The sequence below is a fragment of the Ranitomeya variabilis genome, chromosome 5 (assembly GCF_051348905.1).
Source record: "Ranitomeya variabilis isolate aRanVar5 chromosome 5, aRanVar5.hap1, whole genome shotgun sequence".
NCBI classification, from domain to species: domain Eukaryota; kingdom Metazoa; phylum Chordata; class Amphibia; order Anura; family Dendrobatidae; genus Ranitomeya; species Ranitomeya variabilis.
Genome location: NC_135236.1, coordinates 593,400,276 through 593,425,116, shown reverse-complemented (window position 1 = coordinate 593,425,116; position 24,841 = coordinate 593,400,276). Strand labels below are relative to the sequence as shown.

Here is a 24,841-nt window from a genome sequence, read left to right as displayed (position 1 = left end):
TAAACTTACTCTAAGGAAGCTCTTTTAATGATGCATTAGGTAGCATGGCCGAGCGGTCTAAGGCGCTGGATTAAGGCTCCAGTCTCTTCGGAGGCGTGGGTTCAAATCCCGCTGCTGCTAGTATTATGAGGTTTTGAGAACCCTTTGATCTAATTCTGAGTATTTTGTATTTCCATGAGTGTGTGCATTTCTGTTTTGGAAAAGACAGTTGAAAGAATCATTGATTGTTCCTATTGTTTAGAGACTTACCTAAATTTTAACAGACTTGTGGGTTCAAATGCCACTAGTATGAGTTCTTTTAAACCTTTTTATCTTATTCTTATAATTATGCTAACATGCAAAATTAGCATATGCTTTAAACCCACTGCTGCCAGTATTATGAGATCTTGAAATGTTTTTGTACTTATTCTTATGATTTTGCTAACATGCAAATTAGCATGTGATTTAATCTTCTTTTGTATTTGCATGATTTTCCAGTTTTCAGTTCAGATAAAGACTGTTGAAAGAATCCTTGCTTTTTTCTAATGTTTAGAGACATGCCCATTCAAATCCCACTGCTGCCATTATTATGAGGTTTTGAGAACCCTTTGATCTAATTCTTATGATTTTGTATTTTCATGAGTGTGTTAATTTCTGTTTAGGAAAAGACAGTTGAAAGAATCATTGATTTTTCCTATTGTTAAGAGACTTACCCATATTCCAACAGACTTGTGAGTTCAAATCCCACTGCTGCCACTAGTATGAGTTCTTTTAAACCTTTTTATCTCATTCTTATAATTATGCTAACATGCAAAATTAGCATATGCTTTAATCTCACTGCTGCCAGTATAATGAGATCTTGAAATGTTTTTGTACTTATTCTTATGATTTTGCTAGCATGCAAATTAGCATGTGATATAATCTTCTTTTGTATTTGTATGATTTAGCAGTTTTCAGTTAAGATAAAGACCGTTGATAGAATCTTTGTTTTTGCCTAATGTTTAGAGACATGCCCATTTTCCAAAATGTACTAATTTTAAATGTTGTCAAATGTACTTCACTTTCTCTAAGGCAGCTTAATTAACCATGCTGTTTAAGGTAGCATGGCCGAGTGGTCTAAGGCGCTGGATTTAGGCTCCAGTCTCTTTGGAGGCGTGGGTTCAAATCCCACTGCTGCCAACATATTGAGGTTTTGAAAACCTTTTCAGCTTATATTTATGATTTTGCTAATAGAGAAATTAGCATATTTTTGTATGAGTGCGTGCTTTGCTTTTTTGGAAAAGACAAAAGATAGAATCATTGCTTTTTCCTTTTTGTTTAGAGACCTATCCATTTTCCACAATGCACAAGTTTAAAATGTAGTCAGATACACTAAACTTACTCTCAGGAAGCTCTTTTAATGATGCATTAGGTAGCATGGCCGAGCGGTCTAAGGCGCTGGATTAAGGCTCCAGTCTCTTTGGAGGCGTGGGTTCAAATCCCACTGCTGCCAGTATTATGAGGTTTTGAGAACCCTTTGATCTAATTCTGAGGATTTTGTATTTCCATGAGTGTGTGCATTTCTGTTTTGGAAAAGACAGTTTTAGACTTTAGTTTAGAGACTTACCTAAATTTTAACAGACTTGTGGGTTCAAATGCCACTAGTATGAGTTCTTTTAAACCTTTTTATCTTATTCTTATAATTATGCTAACATGCAAAATTAGCATATGCTTTAAACCCACTGCTGCTGCCAGTATTATGAGATCTTGAAATGTTTTTGTACTTATTCTTATGATTTTGCTAACATGCAAATTAGCATGTGATTTAATCTTCTTTTGTATTTGCATGATTTTCCAGTTTTCAGTTCAGATAAAGACTGTTGAAAGAATCCTTGCTTTTTTCTAATGTTTAGAGACATGCCCATTCAAATCCCACTGCTGCCATTATTATGAGGTTTTGAGAACCCTTTGATCTAATTCTTATGATTTTGTATTTTCATGAGTGTGTTAATTTCTGTTTAGGAAGAGACAGGTGAAAGAATCTTTGATTTTTCCTATTGTTAAGAGACTTACCCATATTCCAACAGACTTGTGAGTTCAAATCCCACTGCTGCCACTAGTATGAGTTCTTTTAAACCTTTTTATCTCATTCTTATAATTATGCTAACATGCAAAATTAGCATATGCTTTAATCTCACTGCTGCCAGTATAATGAGATCTTGAAATGTTTTTGTACTTATTCTTATGATTTTGCTAGCATGCAAATTAGCATGTGATATAATCTTCTTTTGTATTTGTATGATTTAGCAGTTTTCAGTTAAGATAAAGACCGTTGATAGAATCTTTGTTTTTGCCTAATGTTTAGAGACATGCCCATTTTCCAAAATGTACTAATTTTAAATGTTGTCAAATGTACTTCACTTTCTCTAAGGAAGCTTAATTAACCATGCTGTTTAAGGTAGCATGGCCGAGTGGTCTAAGGCGCTGGATTTAGGCTTCAGTCTCTTTGGAGGCGTGGGTTCAAATCCCACTGCTGCCAACATATTGAGGTTTTGAAAACTTTTTCAGCTTATATTTATGATTTTGCTAATAGAAAAATTAGCATATTTTTGTATGAGTGCGTGCTTTGCTTTTTTGGAAAAGACAAAAGATAGAATCATTGCTTTTTCCTTTTTGTTTAGAGACCTATCCATTTTCCACAATGCACAAGTTTAAAATGTAGTCAGATACACTAAACTTACTCTAAGGAAGCTCTTTTAATGATGCATTAGGTAGCATGGCCGAGCGGTCTAAGGCGCTGGATTAAGGCTCCAGTCTCTTCGGAGGCGTGGGTTCAAATCCCGCTGCTGCTAGTATTATGAGGTTTTGAGAACCCTTTGATCTAATTCTGAGTATTTTGTATTTCCATGAGTGTGTGCATTTCTGTTTTGGAAAAGACAGTTGAAAGAATCATTGATTGTTCCTATTGTTTAGAGACTTACCTAAATTTTAACAGACTTGTGGGTTCAAATGCCACTAGTATGAGTTCTTTTAAACCTTTTTATCTTATTCTTATAATTATGCTAACATGCAAAATTAGCATATGCTTTAAACCCACTGCTGCCAGTATTATGAGATCTTGAAATGTTTTTGTACTTATTCTTATGATTTTGCTAACATGCAAATTAGCATGTGATTTAATCTTCTTTTGTATTTGCATGATTTTCCAGTTTTCAGTTCAGATAAAGACTGTTGAAAGAATCCTTGCTTTTTTCTAATGTTTAGAGACATGCCCATTCAAATCCCACTGCTGCCATTATTATGAGGTTTTGAGAACCCTTTGATCTAATTCTTATGATTTTGTATTTTCATGAGTGTGTTAATTTCTGTTTAGGAAAAGACAGTTGAAAGAATCATTGATTTTTCTTATTGTTAAGAGACTTACCCATATTCCAACAGACTTGTGAGTTCAAATCCCACTGCTGCCACTAGTATGAGTCCTTTTAAACCTTTTTATCTCATTCTTATAATTATGCTAACATGCAAAATTAGCATATGCTTTAATCTCACTGCTGCCAGTATTATGAGATCTTGAAATGTTTTTGTACTTATTCTTATGATTTTGCTAGCATGCAAATTAGCATGTGATATAATCTTCTTTTGTATTTGTATGATTTAGCAGTTTTCAGTTAAGATAAAGACCGTTGATAGAATCTTTGTTTTTGCCTAATGTTTAGAGACATGCCCATTTTCCAAAATGTACTAATTTTAAATGTTGTCAAATGTACTTCACTTTCTCTAAGGAAGCTTAATTAACCATGCTGTTTAAGGTAGCATGGCCGAGTGGTCTAAGGCGCTGGATTTAGGCTCCAGTCTCTTTGGAGGCGTGGGTTCAAATCCCACTGCTGCTAACATATTGAGGTTTTGAAAACCTTTTCAGCTTATATTTATGATTTTGCTAATAGAAAAATTAGCATATTTTTGTATGAGTGCGTGCTTTGCTTTTTTGGAAAAGACAAAAGATAGAATCATTGCTTTTTCCTTTTTGTTTAGAGACCTATCCATTTTCCACAATGCACAAGTTTAAAATGTAGTCAGATACACTAAACTTACTCTAAGGAAGCTCTTTTAATGATGCATTAGGTAGCATGGCCGAGCGGTCTAAGGCGCTGGATTAAGGCTCCAGTCTCTTCGGAGGCGTGGGTTCAAATCCCGCTGCTGCTAGTATTATGAGGTTTTGAGAACCCTTTGATCTAATTCTGAGTATTTTGTATTTCCATGAGTGTGTGCATTTCTGTTTTGGAAAAGACAGTTGAAAGAATCATTGATTGTTCCTATTGTTTAGAGACTTACCTAAATTTTAACAGACTTGTGGGTTCAAATGCCACTAGTATGAGTTCTTTTAAACCTTTTTATCTTATTCTTATAATTATGCTAACATGCAAAATTAGCATATGCTTTAAACCCACTGCTGCCAGTATTATGAGATCTTGAAATGTTTTTGTACTTATTCTTATGATTTTGCTAACATGCAAATTAGCATGTGATTTAATCTTCTTTTGTATTTGCATGATTTTCCAGTTTTCAGTTCAGATAAAGACTGTTGAAAGAATCCTTGCTTTTTTCTAATGTTTAGAGACATGCCCATTCAAATCCCACTGCTGCCATTATTATGAGGTTTTGAGAACCCTTTGATCTAATTCTTATGATTTTGTATTTTCATGAGTGTGTTAATTTCTGTTTAGGAAAAGACAGTTGAAAGAATCATTGATTTTTCCTATTGTTAAGAGACTTACCCATATTCCAACAGACTTGTGAGTTCAAATCCCACTGCTGCCACTAGTATGAGTTCTTTTAAACCTTTTTATCTCATTCTTATAATTATGCTAACATGCAAAATTAGCATATGCTTTAATCTCACTGCTGCCAGTATTATGAGATCTTGAAATGTTTTTGTACTTATTCTTATGATTTTGCTAGCATGCAAATTAGCATGTGATATAATCTTCTTTTGTATTTGTATGATTTAGCAGTTTTCAGTTAAGATAAAGACCGTTGATAGAATCTTTGTTTTTGCCTAATGTTTAGAGACATGCCCATTTTCCAAAATGTACTAATTTTAAATGTTGTCAAATGTACTTCACTTTCTCTAAGGAAGCTTAATTAACCATGCTGTTTAAGGTAGCATGGCCGAGTGGTCTAAGGCGCTGGATTTAGGCTCCAGTCTCTTTGGAGGCGTGGGTTCAAATCCCACTGCTGCTAACATATTGAGGTTTTGAAAACCTTTTCAGCTTATATTTATGATTTTGCTAATAGAAAAATTAGCATATTTTTGTATGAGTGCGTGCTTTGCTTTTTTGGAAAAGACAAAAGATAGAATCATTGCTTTTTCCTTTTTGTTTAGAGACCTATCCATTTTCCACAATGCACAAGTTTAAAATGTAGTCAGATACACTAAACTTACTCTCAGGAAGCTCTTTTAATGATGCATTAGGTAGCATGGCCGAGCGGTCTAAGGCGCTGGATTAAGGCTCCAGTCTCTTTGGAGGCGTGGGTTCAAATCCCACTGCTGCCAGTATTATGAGGTTTTGAGAACCCTTTGATCTAATTCTGAGGATTTTGTATTTCCATGAGTGTGTGCATTTCTGTTTTGGAAAAGACAGTTTTAGACTTTAGTTTAGAGACTTACCTAAATTTTAACAGACTTGTGGGTTCAAATGCCACTAGTATGAGTTCTTTTAAACCTTTTTATCTTATTCTTATAATTATGCTAACATGCAAAATTAGCATATGCTTTAAACCCACTGCTGCCAGTATTATGAGATCTTGAAATGTTTTTGTACTTATTCTTATGATTTTGCTAACATGCAAATTAGCATGTGATTTAATCTTCTTTTGTATTTGCATGATTTTCCAGTTTTCAGTTCAGATAAAGACTGTTGAAAGAATCCTTGCTTTTTTCTAATGTTTAGAGACATGCCCATTCAAATCCCACTGCTGCCATTATTATGAGGTTTTGAGAACCCTTTGATCTAATTCTTATGATTTTGTATTTTCATGAGTGTGTTAATTTCTGTTTAGGAAGAGACAGGTGAAAGAATCTTTGATTTTTCCTATTGTTAAGAGACTTACCCATATTCCAACAGACTTGTGAGTTCAAATCCCACTGCTGCCACTAGTATGAGTTCTTTTAAACCTTTTTATCTCATTCTTATAATTATGCTAACATGCAAAATTAGCATATGCTTTAATCTCACTGCTGCCAGTATAATGAGATCTTGAAATGTTTTTGTACTTATTCTTATGATTTTGCTAGCATGCAAATTAGCATGTGATATAATCTTCTTTTGTATTTGTATGATTTAGCAGTTTTCAGTTAAGATAAAGACCGTTGATAGAATCTTTGTTTTTGCCTAATGTTTAGAGACATGCCCATTTTCCAAAATGTACTAATTTTAAATGTTGTCAAATGTACTTCACTTTCTCTAAGGAAGCTTAATTAACCATGCTGTTTAAGGTAGCATGGCCGAGTGGTCTAAGGCGCTGGATTTAGGCTCCAGTCTCTTTGGAGGCGTGGGTTCAAATCCCACTGCTGCTAACATATTGAGGTTTTGAAAACCTTTTCAGCTTATATTTATGATTTTGCTAATAGAAAAATTAGCATATTTTTGTATGAGTGCGTGCTTTGCTTTTTTGGAAAAGACAAAAGATAGAATCATTGCTTTTTCCTTTTTGTTTAGAGACCTATCCATTTTCCACAATGCACAAGTTTAAAATGTAGTCAGATACACTAAACTTACTCTAAGGAAGCTCTTTTAATGATGCATTAGGTAGCATGGCCGAGCGGTCTAAGGCGCTGGATTAAGGCTCCAGTCTCTTCGGAGGCGTGGGTTCAAATACCGCTGCTGCTAGTATTATGAGGTTTTGAGAACCCTTTGATCTAATTCTGAGTATTTTGTATTTCCATGAGTGTGTGCATTTCTGTTTTGGAAAAGACAGTTGAAAGAATCATTGATTGTTCCTATTGTTTAGAGACTTACCTAAATTTTAACAGACTTGTGGGTTCAAATGCCACTAGTATGAGTTCTTTTAAACCTTTTTATCTTATTCTTATAATTATGCTAACATGCAAAATTAGCATATGCTTTAAACCCACTGCTGCCAGTATTATGAGATCTTGAAATGTTTTTGTACTTATTCTTATGATTTTGCTAACATGCAAATTAGCATGTGATTTAATCTTCTTTTGTATTTGCATGATTTTCCAGTTTTCAGTTCAGATAAAGACTGTTGAAAGAATCCTTGCTTTTTTCTAATGTTTAGAGACATGCCCATTCAAATCCCACTGCTGCCATTATTATGAGGTTTTGAGAACCCTTTGATCTAATTCTTATGATTTTGTATTTTCATGAGTGTGTTAATTTCTGTTTAGGAAAAGACAGTTGAAAGAATCATTGATTTTTCCTATTGTTAAGAGACTTACCCATATTCCAACAGACTTGTGAGTTCAAATCCCACTGCTGCCACTAGTATGAGTTCTTTTAAACCTTTTTATCTCATTCTTATAATTATGCTAACATGCAAAATTAGCATATGCTTTAATCTCACTGCTGCCAGTATTATGAGATCTTGAAATGTTTTTGTACTTATTCTTATGATTTTGCTAGCATGCAAATTAGCATGTGATATAATCTTCTTTTGTATTTGTATGATTTAGCAGTTTTCAGTTAAGATAAAGACCGTTGATAGAATCTTTGTTTTTGCCTAATGTTTAGAGACATGCCCATTTTCCAAAATGTACTAATTTTAAATGTTGTCAAATGTACTTCACTTTCTCTAAGGAAGCTTAATTAACCATGCTGTTTAAGGTAGCATGGCCGAGTGGTCTAAGGCGCTGGATTTAGGCTCCAGTCTCTTTGGAGGCGTGGGTTCAAATCCCACTGCTGCTAACATATTGAGGTTTTGAAAACCTTTTCAGCTTATATTTATGATTTTGCTAATAGAAAAATTAGCATATTTTTGTATGAGTGCGTGCTTTGCTTTTTTGGAAAAGACAAAAGATAGAATCATTGCTTTTTCCTTTTTGTTTAGAGACCTATCCATTTTCCACAATGCACAAGTTTAAAATGTAGTCAGATACACTAAACTTACTCTCAGGAAGCTCTTTTAATGATGCATTAGGTAGCATGGCCGAGCGGTCTAAGGCGCTGGATTAAGGCTCCAGTCTCTTTGGAGGCGTGGGTTCAAATCCCACTGCTGCCAGTATTATGAGGTTTTGAGAACCCTTTGATCTAATTCTGAGGATTTTGTATTTCCATGAGTGTGTGCATTTCTGTTTTGGAAAAGACAGTTTTAGACTTTAGTTTAGAGACTTACCTAAATTTTAACAGACTTGTGGGTTCAAATGCCACTAGTATGAGTTCTTTTAAACCTTTTTATCTTATTCTTATAATTATGCTAACATGCAAAATTAGCATATGCTTTAAACCCACTGCTGCCAGTATTATGAGATCTTGAAATGTTTTTGTACTTATTCTTATGATTTTGCTAACATGCAAATTAGCATGTGATTTAATCTTCTTTTGTATTTGCATGATTTTCCAGTTTTCAGTTCAGATAAAGACTGTTGAAAGAATCCTTGCTTTTTTCTAATGTTTAGAGACATGCCCATTCAAATCCCACTGCTGCCATTATTATGAGGTTTTGAGAACCCTTTGATCTAATTCTTATGATTTTGTATTTTCATGAGTGTGTTAATTTCTGTTTAGGAAGAGACAGGTGAAAGAATCTTTGATTTTTCCTATTGTTAAGAGACTTACCCATATTCCAACAGACTTGTGAGTTCAAATCCCACTGCTGCCACTAGTATGAGTTCTTTTAAACCTTTTTATCTCATTCTTATAATTATGCTAACATGCAAAATTAGCATATGCTTTAATCTCACTGCTGCCAGTATAATGAGATCTTGAAATGTTTTTGTACTTATTCTTATGATTTTGCTAGCATGCAAATTAGCATGTGATATAATCTTCTTTTGTATTTGTATGATTTAGCAGTTTTCAGTTAAGATAAAGACCGTTGATAGAATCTTTGTTTTTGCCTAATGTTTAGAGACATGCCCATTTTCCAAAATGTACTAATTTTAAATGTTGTCAAATGTACTTCACTTTCTCTAAGGAAGCTTAATTAACCATGCTGTTTAAGGTAGCATGGCCGAGTGGTCTAAGGCGCTGGATTTAGGCTTCAGTCTCTTTGGAGGCGTGGGTTCAAATCCCACTGCTGCCAACATATTGAGGTTTTGAAAACTTTTTCAGCTTATATTTATGATTTTGCTAATAGAAAAATTAGCATATTTTTGTATGAGTGCGTGCTTTGCTTTTTTGGAAAAGACAAAAGATAGAATCATTGCTTTTTCCTTTTTGTTTAGAGACCTATCCATTTTCCACAATGCACAAGTTTAAAATGTAGTCAGATACACTAAACTTACTCTAAGGAAGCTCTTTTAATGATGCATTAGGTAGCATGGCCGAGCGGTCTAAGGCGCTGGATTAAGGCTCCAGTCTCTTTGGAGGCGTGGGTTCAAATCCCGCTGCTGCTAGTATTATGAGGTTTTGAGAACCCTTTGATCTAATTCTGAGTATTTTGTATTTCCATGAGTGTGTGCATTTCTGTTTTGGAAAAGACAGTTGAAAGAATCATTGATTGTTCCTATTGTTTAGAGACTTACCTAAATTTTAACAGACTTGTGGGTTCAAATGCCACTAGTATGAGTTCTTTTAAACCTTTTTATCTTATTCTTATAATTATGCTAACATGCAAAATTAGCATATGCTTTAAACCCACTGCTGCCAGTATTATGAGATCTTGAAATGTTTTTGTACTTATTCTTATGATTTTGCTAACATGCAAATTAGCATGTGATTTAATCTTCTTTTGTATTTGCATGATTTTCCAGTTTTCAGTTCAGATAAAGACTGTTGAAAGAATCCTTGCTTTTTTCTAATGTTTAGAGACATGCCCATTCAAATCCCACTGCTGCCATTATTATGAGGTTTTGAGAACCCTTTGATCTAATTCTTATGATTTTGTATTTTCATGAGAGTGTTAATTTCTGTTTAGGAAATGACAGTTGAAAGAATCATTGATTTTTCCTATTGTTAAGAGACTTACCCATATTCCAACAGACTTGTGAGTTCAAATCCCACTGCTGCCACTAGTATGAGTTCTTTTAAACCTTTTTATCTCATTCTTATAATTATGCTAACATGCAAAATTAGCATATGCTTTAATCTCACTGCTGCCAGTATTATGAGATCTTGAAATGTTTTTGTACTTATTCTTATGATTTTGCTAGCATGCAAATTAGCATGTGATATAATCTTCTTTTGTATTTGTATGATTTAGCAGTTTTCAGTTAAGATAAAGACCGTTGATAGAATCTTTGTTTTTGCCTAATGTTTAGAGACATGCCCATTTTCCAAAATGTACTAATTTTAAATGTTGTCAAATGTACTTCACTTTCTCTAAGGAAGCTTAATTAACCATGCTGTTTAAGGTAGCATGGCCGAGTGGTCTAAGGCGCTGGATTTAGGCTCCAGTCTCTTTGGAGGCGTGGGTTCAAATCCCACTGCTGCTAACATATTGAGGTTTTGAAAACCTTTTCAGCTTATATTTATGATTTTGCTAATAGAAAAATTAGCATATTTTTGTATGAGTGCGTGCTTTGCTTTTTTGGAAAAGACAAAAGATAGAATCATTGCTTTTTCCTTTTTGTTTAGAGACCTATCCATTTTCCACAATGCACAAGTTTAAAATGTAGTCAGATACACTAAACTTACTCTCAGGAAGCTCTTTTAATGATGCATTAGGTAGCATGGCCGAGCGGTCTAAGGCGCTGGATTAAGGCTCCAGTCTCTTTGGAGGCGTGGGTTCAAATCCCACTGCTGCCAGTATTATGAGGTTTTGAGAACCCTTTGATCTAATTCTGAGGATTTTGTATTTCCATGAGTGTGTGCATTTCTGTTTTGGAAAAGACAGTTTTAGACTTTAGTTTAGAGACTTACCTAAATTTTAACAGACTTGTGGGTTCAAATGCCACTAGTATGAGTTCTTTTAAACCTTTTTATCTTATTCTTATAATTATGCTAACATGCAAAATTAGCATATGCTTTAAACCCACTGCTGCCAGTATTATGAGATCTTGAAATGTTTTTGTACTTATTCTTATGATTTTGCTAACATGCAAATTAGCATGTGATTTAATCTTCTTTTGTATTTGCATGATTTTCCAGTTTTCAGTTCAGATAAAGACTGTTGAAAGAATCCTTGCTTTTTTCTAATGTTTAGAGACATGCCCATTCAAATCCCACTGCTGCCATTATTATGAGGTTTTGAGAACCCTTTGATCTAATTCTTATGATTTTGTATTTTCATGAGTGTGTTAATTTCTGTTTAGGAAGAGACAGGTGAAAGAATCTTTGATTTTTCCTATTGTTAAGAGACTTACCCATATTCCAACAGACTTGTGAGTTCAAATCCCACTGCTGCCACTAGTATGAGTTCTTTTAAACCTTTTTATCTCATTCTTATAATTATGCTAACATGCAAAATTAGCATATGCTTTAATCTCACTGCTGCCAGTATAATGAGATCTTGAAATGTTTTTGTACTTATTCTTATGATTTTGCTAGCATGCAAATTAGCATGTGATATAATCTTCTTTTGTATTTGTATGATTTAGCAGTTTTCAGTTAAGATAAAGACCGTTGATAGAATCTTTGTTTTTGCCTAATGTTTAGAGACATGCCCATTTTCCAAAATGTACTAATTTTAAATGTTGTCAAATGTACTTCACTTTCTCTAAGGAAGCTTAATTAATCATGCTGTTTAAGGTAGCATGGCCGAGTGGTCTAAGGCGCTGGATTTAGGCTCCAGTCTCTTTGGAGGCGTGGGTTCAAATCCCACTGCTGCTAACATATTGAGGTTTTGAAAACCTTTTCAGCTTATATTTATGATTTTGCTAATAGAAAAATTAGCATATTTTTGTATGAGTGCGTGCTTTGCTTTTTTGGAAAAGACAAAAGATAGAATCATTGCTTTTTCCTTTTTGTTTAGAGACCTATCCATTTTCCACAATGCACAAGTTTAAAATGTAGTCAGATACACTAAACTTACTCTAAGGAAGCTCTTTTAATGATGCATTAGGTAGCATGGCCGAGCGGTCTAAGGCGCTGGATTAAGGCTCCAGTCTCTTCGGAGGCGTGGGTTCAAATACCGCTGCTGCTAGTATTATGAGGTTTTGAGAACCCTTTGATCTAATTCTGAGTATTTTGTATTTCCATGAGTGTGTGCATTTCTGTTTTGGAAAAGACAGTTGAAAGAATCATTGATTGTTCCTATTGTTTAGAGACTTACCTAAATTTTAACAGACTTGTGGGTTCAAATGCCACTAGTATGAGTTCTTTTAAACCTTTTTATCTTATTCTTATAATTATGCTAACATGCAAAATTAGCATATGCTTTAAACCCACTGCTGCCAGTATTATGAGATCTTGAAATGTTTTTGTACTTATTCTTATGATTTTGCTAACATGCAAATTAGCATGTGATTTAATCTTCTTTTGTATTTGCATGATTTTCCAGTTTTCAGTTCAGATAAAGACTGTTGAAAGAATCCTTGCTTTTTTCTAATGTTTAGAGACATGCCCATTCAAATCCCACTGCTGCCATTATTATGAGGTTTTGAGAACCCTTTGATCTAATTCTTATGATTTTGTATTTTCATGAGTGTGTTAATTTCTGTTTAGGAAAAGACAGTTGAAAGAATCATTGATTTTTCCTATTGTTAAGAGACTTACCCATATTCCAACAGACTTGTGAGTTCAAATCCCACTGCTGCCACTAGTATGAGTTCTTTTAAACCTTTTTATCTCATTCTTATAATTATGCTAACATGCAAAATTAGCATATGCTTTAATCTCACTGCTGCCAGTATTATGAGATCTTGAAATGTTTTTGTACTTATTCTTATGATTTTGCTAGCATGCAAATTAGCATGTGATATAATCTTCTTTTGTATTTGTATGATTTAGCAGTTTTCAGTTAAGATAAAGACCGTTGATAGAATCTTTGTTTTTGCCTAATGTTTAGAGACATGCCCATTTTCCAAAATGTACTAATTTTAAATGTTGTCAAATGTACTTCACTTTCTCTAAGGAAGCTTAATTAACCATGCTGTTTAAGGTAGCATGGCCGAGTGGTCTAAGGCGCTGGATTTAGGCTCCAGTCTCTTTGGAGGCGTGGGTTCAAATCCCACTGCTGCTAACATATTGAGGTTTTGAAAACCTTTTCAGCTTATATTTATGATTTTGCTAATAGAAAAATTAGCATATTTTTGTATGAGTGCGTGCTTTGCTTTTTTGGAAAAGACAAAAGATAGAATCATTGCTTTTTCCTTTTTGTTTAGAGACCTATCCATTTTCCACAATGCACAAGTTTAAAATGTAGTCAGATACACTAAACTTACTCTCAGGAAGCTCTTTTAATGATGCATTAGGTAGCATGGCCGAGCGGTCTAAGGCGCTGGATTAAGGCTCCAGTCTCTTTGGAGGCGTGGGTTCAAATCCCACTGCTGCCAGTATTATGAGGTTTTGAGAACCCTTTGATCTAATTCTGAGGATTTTGTATTTCCATGAGTGTGTGCATTTCTGTTTTGGAAAAGACAGTTTTAGACTTTAGTTTAGAGACTTACCTAAATTTTAACAGACTTGTGGGTTCAAATGCCACTAGTATGAGTTCTTTTAAACCTTTTTATCTTATTCTTATAATTATGCTAACATGCAAAATTAGCATATGCTTTAAACCCACTGCTGCCAGTATTATGAGATCTTGAAATGTTTTTGTACTTATTCTTATGATTTTGCTAACATGCAAATTAGCATGTGATTTAATCTTCTTTTGTATTTGCATGATTTTCCAGTTTTCAGTTCAGATAAAGACTGTTGAAAGAATCCTTGCTTTTTTCTAATGTTTAGAGACATGCCCATTCAAATCCCACTGCTGCCATTATTATGAGGTTTTGAGAACCCTTTGATCTAATTCTTATGATTTTGTATTTTCATGAGTGTGTTAATTTCTGTTTAGGAAGAGACAGGTGAAAGAATCTTTGATTTTTCCTATTGTTAAGAGACTTACCCATATTCCAACAGACTTGTGAGTTCAAATCCCACTGCTGCCACTAGTATGAGTTCTTTTAAACCTTTTTATCTCATTCTTATAATTATGCTAACATGCAAAATTAGCATATGCTTTAATCTCACTGCTGCCAGTATAATGAGATCTTGAAATGTTTTTGTACTTATTCTTATGATTTTGCTAGCATGCAAATTAGCATGTGATATAATCTTCTTTTGTATTTGTATGATTTAGCAGTTTTCAGTTAAGATAAAGACCGTTGATAGAATCTTTGTTTTTGCCTAATGTTTAGAGACATGCCCATTTTCCAAAATGTACTAATTTTAAATGTTGTCAAATGTACTTCACTTTCTCTAAGGAAGCTTAATTAACCATGCTGTTTAAGGTAGCATGGCCGAGTGGTCTAAGGCGCTGGATTTAGGCTTCAGTCTCTTTGGAGGCGTGGGTTCAAATCCCACTGCTGCCAACATATTGAGGTTTTGAAAACTTTTTCAGCTTATATTTATGATTTTGCTAATAGAAAAATTAGCATATTTTTGTATGAGTGCGTGCTTTGCTTTTTTGGAAAAGACAAAAGATAGAATCATTGCTTTTTCCTTTTTGTTTAGAGACCTATCCATTTTCCACAATGCACAAGTTTAAAATGTAGTCAGATACACTAAACTTACTCTAAGGAAGCTCTTTTAATGATGCATTAGGTAGCATGGCCGAGCGGTCTAAGGCGCTGGATTAAGGCTCCAGTCTCTTTGGAGGCGTGGGTTCAAATCCCGCTGCTGCTAGTATTATGAGGTTTTGAGAACCCTTTGATCTAATTCTGAGTATTTTGTATTTCCATGAGTGTGTGCATTTCTGTTTTGGAAAAGACAGTTGAAAGAATCATTGATTGTTCCTATTGTTTAGAGACTTACCTAAATTTTAACAGACTTGTGGGTTCAAATGCCACTAGTATGAGTTCTTTTAAACCTTTTTATCTTATTCTTATAATTATGCTAACATGCAAAATTAGCATATGCTTTAAACCCACTGCTGCCAGTATTATGAGATCTTGAAATGTTTTTGTACTTATTCTTATGATTTTGCTAACATGCAAATTAGCATGTGATTTAATCTTCTTTTGTATTTGCATGATTTTCCAGTTTTCAGTTCAGATAAAGACTGTTGAAAGAATCCTTGCTTTTTTCTAATGTTTAGAGACATGCCCATTCAAATCCCACTGCTGCCATTATTATGAGGTTTTGAGAACCCTTTGATCTAATTCTTATGATTTTGTATTTTCATGAGAGTGTTAATTTCTGTTTAGGAAATGACAGTTGAAAGAATCATTGATTTTTCCTATTGTTAAGAGACTTACCCATATTCCAACAGACTTGTGAGTTCAAATCCCACTGCTGCCACTAGTATGAGTTCTTTTAAACCTTTTTATCTCATTCTTATAATTATGCTAACATGCAAAATTAGCATATGCTTTAATCTCACTGCTGCCAGTATTATGAGATCTTGAAATGTTTTTGTACTTATTCTTATGATTTTGCTAGCATGCAAATTAGCATGTGATATAATCTTCTTTTGTATTTGTATGATTTAGCAGTTTTCAGTTAAGATAAAGACCGTTGATAGAATCTTTGTTTTTGCCTAATGTTTAGAGACATGCCCATTTTCCAAAATGTACTAATTTTAAATGTTGTCAAATGTACTTCACTTTCTCTAAGGAAGCTTAATTTACCATGCTGTTTAAGGTAGCATAGCCGAGTGGTCTAAGGCGCTGGATTTAGGCTCCAGTCTCTTTGGAGGCGTGGGTTCAAATCCCACTGCTGCTAACATATTGAGGTTTTGAAAACCTTTTCAGCTTATATTTATGATTTTGCTAATAGAAAAATTAGCATATTTTTGTATGAGTGCGTGCTTTGCTTTTTTGGAAAAGACAAAAGATAGAATCATTGCTTTTTCCTTTTTGTTTAGAGACCTATCCATTTTCCACAATTCACAAGTTTAAAATGTAGTCAGATACACTAAACTTACTCTCAGGAAGCTCTTTTAATAATGCATTAGGTAGCATGGCCGAGCGGTCTAAGGCGCTGGATTAAGGCTCCAGTCTCTTTGGAGGCGTGGGTTCAAATCCCACTGCTGCCAGTATTATGAGGTTTTGAGAACCCTTTGATCTAATTCTGAGGATTTTGTATTTCCATGAGTGTGTGCATTTCTGTTTTGGAAAAGACAGTTTTAGACTTTAGTTTAGAGACTTACCTAAATTTTAACAGACTTGTGGGTTCAAATGCCACTAGTATGAGTTCTTTTAAACCTGTTTATCTTATTCTTATAATTATGCTAACATGCAAAATTAGCATATGCTTTAAACCCACTGCTGCCAGTATTATGAGATCTTGAAATGTTTTTGTACTTATTCTTATGATTTTGCTAACATGCAAATTAGCATGTGATTTAATCTTCTTTTGTATTTGCATGATTTTCCAGTTTTCAGTTCAGATAAAGACTGTTGAAAGAATCCTTGCTTTTTTCTAATGTTTAGAGACATGCCCATTCAAATCCCACTGCTGCCATTATTATGAGGTTTTGAGAACCCTTTGATCTAATTCTTATGATTTTGTATTTTCATGAGTGTGTTAATTTCTGTTTAGGAAGAGACAGGTGAAAGAATCTTTGATTTTTCCTATTGTTAAGAGACTTACCCATATTCCAACAGACTTGTGAGTTCAAATCCCACTGCTGCCACTAGTATGAGTTCTTTTAAACCTTTTTATCTCATTCTTATAATTATGCTAACATGCAAAATTAGCATATGCTTTAATCTCACTGCTGCCAGTATTATGAGATCTTGAAATGTTTTTGTACTTATTCTTATGATTTTGCTAGCATGCAAATTAGCATGTGATATAATCTTCTTTTGTATTTGTATGATTTAGCAGTTTTCAGTTAAGATAAAGACCGTTGATAGAATCTTTGTTTTTGCCTAATGTTTAGAGACATGCCCATTTTCCAAAATGTACTAATTTTAAATGTTGTCAAATGTACTTCACTTTCTCTAAGGAAGCTTAATTAACCATGCTGTTTAAGGTAGCATGGCCGAGTGGTCTAAGGCGCTGGATTTAGGCTCCAGTCTCTTTGGAGGCGTGGGTTCAAATCTCACTGCTGCTAACATATTGAGGTTTTGAAAACCTTTTCAGCTTATATTTATGATTTTGCTAATAGAAAAATTAGCATATTTTTGTATGAGTGCGTGCTTTGCTTTTTTGGAAAAGACAAAAGATAGAATCATTGCTTTTTCCTTTTTGTTTAGAGACCTATCCATTTTCCACAATTCACAAGTTTAAAATGTAGTCAGATACACTAAACTTACTCTCAGGAAGCTCTTTTAATGATGCATTAGGTAGCATGGCCGAGCGGTCTAAGGCGCTGGATTAAGGCTCCAGTCTCTTTGGAGGCGTGGGTTCAAATCCCACTGCTGCCAGTATTATGAGGTTTTGAGAACCCTTTGATCTAATTCTGAGGATTTTGTATTTCCATGAGTGTGTGCATTTCTGTTTTGGAAAAGACAGTTTTAGACTTTAGTTTAGAGACTTACCTAAATTTTAACAGACTTGTGGGTTCAAATGCCACTAGTATGAGTTCTTTTAAACCTTTTTATCTTATTCTTATAATTATGCTAACATGCAAAATTAGCATATGCTTTAAACCCACTGCTGCCAGTATTATGAGATCTTGAAATGTTTTTGTACTTATTCTTATGATTTTGCTAACATGCAAATTAGCATGTGATTTAATCTTCTTTTGTATTTGCATGATTTTCCAGTTTTCAGTTCAGATAAAGACTGTTGAAAGAATCCTTGCTTTTTTCTAATGTTTAGAGACATGCCCATTCAAATCCCACTGCTGCCATTATTATGAGGTTTTGAGAACCCTTTGATCTAATTCTTATGATTTTGTATTTTCATGAGTGTGTTAATTTCTGTTTAGGAAGAGACAGGTGAAAGAATCTTTGATTTTTCCTATTGTTAAGAGACTTACCCATATTCCAACAGACTTGTGAGTTCAAATCCCACTGCTGCCACTAGTATGAGTTCTTTTAAACCTTTTTATCTCATTCTTATAATTATGCTAACATGCAAAATTAGCATATGCTTTAATCTCACTGCTGCCAGTATTATGAGATCTTGAAATGTTTTTGTACTTATTCTTATGATTTTGCTAGCATGCAAATTAGCATGTGATATAATCTTCTTTTGTATTTGTATGATTTAGCAGTTTTCAGTTAAGATAAAGACCGTTGATAGAATCTTTGTTTTTGCCTAATGTTTAGAGACATGCCCATTTTCCAAAATGTACTAATTTTAAATGTTGTCAAATGTACTTCACTTTCTCTAAGGAAGCTTAATTAACCATGCTGTTTAAGGTAGCATGGCCGAGTGGTCTAAGGCGCTGGATTTAGGCTTCAGTCTCTTTGGAGGCGTGGGTTCAAATCCCACTGCTGCCAACATATTGAGGTTTTGAAAACTTTTTCAGCTTATATTTATGATTTTGCTAATAGAAAAATTAGCATATTTTTGTATGAGTGCGTGCTTTGCTTTTTTGGAAAAGACAAAAGATAGAATCATTGCTTTTTCCTTTTTGTTTAGAGACCTATCCATTTTCCACAATGCACAAGTTTAAAATGTAGTCAGATACACTAAACTTACTCTAAGGAAGCTCTTTTAATGATGCATTAGGTAGCATGGCCGAGCGGTCTAAGGCGCTGGATTAAGGCTCCAGTCTCTTCGGAGGCGTGGGTTCAAATCCCGCTGCTGCTAGTATTATGAGGTTTTGAGAACCCTTTGATCTAATTCTGAGTATTTTGTATTTCCATGAGTGTGTGCATTTCTGTTTTGGAAAAGACAGTTGAAAGAATCATTGATTGTTCCTATTGTTTAGAGACTTACCTAAATTTTAACAGACTTGTGGGTTCAAATGCCACTAGTATGAGTTCTTTTAAACCTTTTTATCTTATTCTTATAATTATGCTAACATGCAAAATTAGCATATGCTTTAAACCCACTGCTGCCAGTATTATGAGATCTTGAAATGTTTTTGTACTTATTCTTATGATTTTGCTAACATGCAAATTAGCATGTGATTTAATCTTCTTTTGTATTTGCATGATTTTCCAGTTTTCAGTTCAGATAAAGACTGTTGAAAGAATCCTTGCTTTTTTCTAATGTTTAGAGACATGCCCATTCAAATCCCACTGCTGCCATTATTATGAGGTTTTGAGAACCCTTTGATCTAATTCTTATGATTTTGTATTTTCATGAGAGTGTTAATTTCTGTTTAGGAAATGACAGTTGAAAGAATCATTGATTTTTCCTATTGTTAAGAGACTTACCCATATTCCAACAGACTTGTGAGTTCAAATCCCACTGCTGCCACTAGTATGAGTTCTTTTAAACCTTTTTATCTCATTCTTATAATTATGCTAACATGCAAAATTAGCATATGCTTTAATCTCACTGCTGCCAGTATTATGAGATCTTGAAATGTTTTTGTACTTATTCTTATGATTTTGCTAGCATGCAAATTAGCATGTGATATAATCTTCTTTTGTATTTGTATGATTTAGCAGTTTTCAGTTAAGATAAAGACCGTTGATAGAATCTTTGTTTTTGCCTAATGTTTAGAGACATGCCCATTTTCCAAAATGTACTAATTTTAAATGTTGTCAAATGTACTTCACTTTCTCTAAGGAAGCTTAATTTACCATGCTGTTTAAGGTAGCATGGCCGAGTGGTCTAAGGCGCTGGATTTAGGCTCCAGTCTCTTTGGAGGCGTGGGTTCAAATCCCACTGCTGCTAACATATTGAGGTTTTGAAAACCTTTTCAGCTTATATTTATGATTTTGCTAATAGAAAAATTAGCATATTTTTGTATGAGTGCGTGCTTTGCTTTTTTGGAAAAGACAAAAGATAGAATCATTGCTTTTTCCTTTTTGTTTAGAGACCTATCCATTTTCCACAATTCACAAGTTTAAAATGTAGTCAGATACACTAAACTTACTCTCAGGAAGCTCTTTTAATGATGCATTAGGTAGCATGGCCAAGCGGTCTAAGGCGCTGGATTAAGGCTCCAGTCTCTTTGGAGGCGTGGGTTCAAATCCCACTGCTGCCAGTATTATGAGGTTTTGAGAACCCTTTGATCTAATTCTGAGGATTTTGTATTTCCATGAGTGTGTGCATTTCTGTTTTGGAAAAGACAGTTTTAGACTTTAGTTTAGAGACTTACCTAAATTTTAACAGACTTGTGGGTTCAAATGCCACTAGTATGAGTTCTTTTAAACCTTTTTATCTTATTCTTATAATTATGCTAACATGCAAAATTAGCATATGCTTTAAACCCACTGCTGCCAGTATTATGAGATCTTGAAATGTTTTTGTACTTATTCTTATGATTTTGCTAACATGCAAATTAGCATGTGATTTAATCTTCTTTTGTATTTGCATGATTTTCCAGTTTTCAGTTCAGATAAAGACTGTTGAAAGAATCCTTGCTTTTTTCTAATGTTTAGAGACATGCCCATTCAAATCCCACTGCTGCCATTATTATGAGGTTTTGAGAACCCTTTGATCTAATTCTTATGATTTTGTATTTTCATGAGTGTGTTAATTTCTGTTTAGGAAGAGACAGGTGAAAGAATCTTTGATTTTTCCTATTGTTAAGAGACTTACCCATATTCCAACAGACTTGTGAGTTCAAATCCCACTGCTGCCACTAGTATGAGTTCTTTTAAACCTTTTTATCTCATTCTTATAATTATGCTAACATGCAAAATTAGCATATGCTTTAATCTCACTGCTGCCAGTATTATGAGATCTTGAAATGTTTTTGTACTTATTCTTATGATTTTGCTAGCATGCAAATTAGCATGTGATATAATCTTCTTTTGTATTTGTATGATTTAGCAGTTTTCAGTTAAGATAAAGACCGTTGATAGAATCTTTGTTTTTGCCTAATGTTTAGAGACATGCCCATTTTCCAAAATGTACTAATTTTAAATGTTGTCAAATGTACTTCACTTTCTCTAAGGAAGCTTAATTAACCATGCTGTTTAAGGTAGCATGGCCGAGTGGTCTAAGGCGCTGGATTTAGGCTTCAGTCTCTTTGGAGGCGTGGGTTCAAATCCCACTGCTGCCAACATATTGAGGTTTTGAAAACTTTTTCAGCTTATATTTATGATTTTGCTAATAGAAAAATTAGCATATTTTTGTATGAGTGCGTGCTTTGCTTTTTTGGAAAAGACAAAAGATAGAATCATTGCTTTTTCCTTTTTGTTTAGAGACCTATCCATTTTCCACAATGCACAAGTTTAAAATGTAGTCAGACACACTAAACTTACTCTAAGGAAGCTCTTTTAATGATGCATTAGGTAGCATGGCCGAGCGGTCTAAGGCGCTGGATTAAGGCTCCAGTCTCTTCGGAGGCGTGGGTTCAAATCCCGCTGCTGCTAGTATTATGAGGTTTTGAGAACCCTTTGATCTAATTCTGAGTATTTTGTATTTCCATGAGTGTGTGCATTTCTGTTTTGGAAAAGACAGTTGAAAGAATCATTGATTGTTCCTATTGTTTAGAGACTTACCTAAATTTTAACAGACTTGTGGGTTCAAATGCCACTAGTATGAGTTCTTTTAAACCTTTTTATCTTATTCTTATAATTATGCTAACATGCAAAATTAGCATATGCTTTAAACCCACTGCTGCCAGTATTATGAGATCTTGAAATGTTTTTGTACTTATTCTTATGATTTTGCTAACATGCAAATTAGCATGTGATTTAATCTTCTTTTGTATTTGCATGATTTTCCAGTTTTCAGTTCAGATAAAGACTGTTGAAAGAATCCTTGCTTTTTTCTAATGTTTAGAGACATGCCCATTCAAATCCCACTGCTGCCATTATTATGAGGTTTTGAGAACCCTTTGATCTAATTCTTATGATTTTGTATTTTCATGAGAGTGTTAATTTCTGTTTAGGAAATGACAGTTGAAAGAATCATTGATTTTTCCTATTGTTAAGAGACTTACCCATATTCCAACAGACTTGTGAGTTCAAATCCCACTGCTGCCACTAGTATGAGTTCTTTTAAACCTTTTTATCTCATTCTTATAATTATGCTAACATGCAAAATTAGCATATGCTTTAATCTCACTGCTGCCAGTATTATGAGATCTTGAAATGTTTTTGTACTTATTCTTATGATTTTGCTAGCATGCAAATTAGCATGTGATATAATCTTCTTTTGTATTTGTATGATTTAGCAGTTTTCAGTTAAGATAAAGACCGTTGATAGAATCTTTGTTTTTGCCTAATGTTTAGAGACATGCCCATTTTCCAAAATGTACTAATTTTAAATGTTGTCAAATGTACTTCACTTTCTCTAAGGAAGCTTAATTTACCATGCTGTTTAAGGTAGCATGGCCGAGTGGTCTAAGGCGCTGGATTTAGGCTCCAGTCTCTTTGGAGGCGTGGGTTCAAATCCCACTGCTGCTAACATATTGAGGTTTTGAAAACCTTTTCAGCTTATATTTATGATTTTGCTAATAGAAAAATTAGCATATTTTTGTATGAGTGCGTGCTTTGCTTTTTTGGAAAAGACAAAAGATAGAATCATTGCTTTTTCCTTTTTGTTTAGAGACCTATCCATTTTCCACAATTCACAAGTTTAAAATGTAGTCAGATACACTAAACTTACTCTCAGGAAGCTCTTTTAATGATGCATTAGGTAGCATGGCCAAGCGGTCTAAGGCGCTGGATTAAGGCTCCAGTCTCTTTGGAGGCGTGGGTTCAAATCCCACTGCTGCCAGTATTATGAGGTTTTGAGAACCCTTTGATCTAATTCTGAGGATTTTGTATTTCCATGAGTGTGTGCATTTCTGTTTTGGAAAAGACAGTTTTAGACTTTAGTTTAGAGACTTACCTAAATTTTAACAGACTTGTGGGTTCAAATGCCACTAGTATGAGTTCTTTTAAACCTTTTTATCTTATTCTTATAATTATGCTAACATGCAAAATTAGCATATGCTTTAAACCCACTGCTGCTGCCAGTATTATGAGATCTTGAAATGTTTTTGTACTTATTCTTATGATTTTGCTAACATGCAAATTAGCATGTGATTTAATCTTCTTTTGTATTTGCATGATTTTCCAGTTTTCAGTTCAGATAAAGACTGTTGAAAGAATCCTTGCTTTTTTCTAATGTTTAGAGACATGCCCATTCAAATCCCACTGCTGCCATTATTATGAGGTTTTGAGAACCCTTTGATCTAATTCTTATGATTTTGTATTTTCATGAGTGTGTTAATTTCTGTTTAGGAAGAGACAGGTGAAAGAATCTTTGATTTTTCCTATTGTTAAGAGACTTACCCATATTCCAACAGACTTGTGAGTTCAAATCCCACTGCTGCCACTAGTATGAGTTCTTTTAAACCTTTTTATCTCATTCTTATAATTATGCTAACATGCAAAATTAGCATATGCTTTAATCTCACTGCTGCCAGTATAATGAGATCTTGAAATGTTTTTGTACTTATTCTTATGATTTTGCTAGCATGCAAATTAGCATGTGATATAATCTTCTTTTGTATTTGTATGATTTAGCAGTTTTCAGTTAAGATAAAGACCGTTGATAGAATCTTTGTTTTTGCCTAATGTTTAGAGACATGCCCATTTTCCAAAATGTACTAATTTTAAATGTTGTCAAATGTACTTCACTTTCTCTAAGGAAGCTTAATTAACCATGCTGTTTAAGGTAGCATGGCCGAGTGGTCTAAGGCGCTGGATTTAGGCTTCAGTCTCTTTGGAGGCGTGGGTTCAAATCCCACTGCTGCCAACATATTGAGGTTTTGAAAACTTTTTCAGCTTATATTTATGATTTTGCTAATAGAAAAATTAGCATATTTTTGTATGAGTGCGTGCTTTGCTTTTTTGGAAAAGACAAAAGATAGAATCATTGCTTTTTCCTTTTTGTTTAGAGACCTATCCATTTTCCACAATGCACAAGTTTAAAATGTAGTCAGATACACTAAACTTACTCTAAGGAAGCTCTTTTAATGATGCATTAGGTAGCATGGCCGAGCGGTCTAAGGCGCTGGATTAAGGCTCCAGTCTCTTCGGAGGCGTGGGTTCAAATCCCGCTGCTGCTAGTATTATGAGGTTTTGAGAACCCTTTGATCTAATTCTGAGTATTTTGTATTTCCATGAGTGTGTGCATTTCTGTTTTGGAAAAGACAGTTGAAAGAATCATTGATTGTTCCTATTGTTTAGAGACTTACCTAAATTTTAACAGACTTGTGGGTTCAAATGCCACTAGTATGAGTTCTTTTAAACCTTTTTATCTTATTCTTATAATTATGCTAACATGCAAAATTAGCATATGCTTTAAACCCACTGCTGCCAGTATTATGAGATCTTGAAATGTTTTTGTACTTATTCTTATGATTTTGCTAACATGCAAATTAGCATGTGATTTAATCTTCTTTTGTATTTGCATGATTTTCCAGTTTTCAGTTCAGATAAAGACTGTTGAAAGAATCCTTGCTTTTTTCTAATGTTTAGAGACATGCCCATTCAAATCCCACTGCTGCCATTATTATGAGGTTTTGAGAACCCTTTGATCTAATTCTTATGATTTTGTATTTTCATGAGTGTGTTAATTTCTGTTTAGGAAAAGACAGT

The 24,841-nt window shown here is 34.1% G+C and overlaps 8 non-coding genes across 8 annotated transcripts; all 8 read left to right on the top strand.

Moving 5' to 3' along the window:
• Positions 1 to 1,076: 1,076 nt before the first annotated feature.
• TRNAL-UAG (transfer RNA leucine (anticodon UAG)) lies at positions 1,077 to 1,158 on the top strand. Its single transcript has one exon. It is a non-coding gene; the product is annotated as a tRNA-Leu (tRNA).
• A 231-nt stretch (positions 1,159 to 1,389) lies between these two features.
• On the top strand, positions 1,390 to 1,471 carry TRNAL-AAG (transfer RNA leucine (anticodon AAG)). Its single transcript has one exon. It is a non-coding gene; the product is annotated as a tRNA-Leu (tRNA).
• A 3,959-nt stretch (positions 1,472 to 5,430) lies between these two features.
• On the top strand, positions 5,431 to 5,512 carry TRNAL-AAG (transfer RNA leucine (anticodon AAG)). Its single transcript has one exon. It is a non-coding gene; the product is annotated as a tRNA-Leu (tRNA).
• Positions 5,513 to 8,117: 2,605 nt separating this feature from the next.
• Positions 8,118 to 8,199, top strand: TRNAL-AAG (transfer RNA leucine (anticodon AAG)). The gene has a single exon. It is a non-coding gene; the product is annotated as a tRNA-Leu (tRNA).
• A 2,605-nt stretch (positions 8,200 to 10,804) lies between these two features.
• Positions 10,805 to 10,886, top strand: TRNAL-AAG (transfer RNA leucine (anticodon AAG)). The gene has a single exon. It is a non-coding gene; the product is annotated as a tRNA-Leu (tRNA).
• A 2,605-nt stretch (positions 10,887 to 13,491) lies between these two features.
• On the top strand, positions 13,492 to 13,573 carry TRNAL-AAG (transfer RNA leucine (anticodon AAG)). Its single transcript has one exon. It is a non-coding gene; the product is annotated as a tRNA-Leu (tRNA).
• A 2,605-nt stretch (positions 13,574 to 16,178) lies between these two features.
• Positions 16,179 to 16,260, top strand: TRNAL-AAG (transfer RNA leucine (anticodon AAG)). Its single transcript has one exon. It is a non-coding gene; the product is annotated as a tRNA-Leu (tRNA).
• A 1,254-nt stretch (positions 16,261 to 17,514) lies between these two features.
• Positions 17,515 to 17,596, top strand: TRNAL-AAG (transfer RNA leucine (anticodon AAG)). The gene has a single exon. It is a non-coding gene; the product is annotated as a tRNA-Leu (tRNA).
• Positions 17,597 to 24,841: the final 7,245 nt, after the last annotated feature.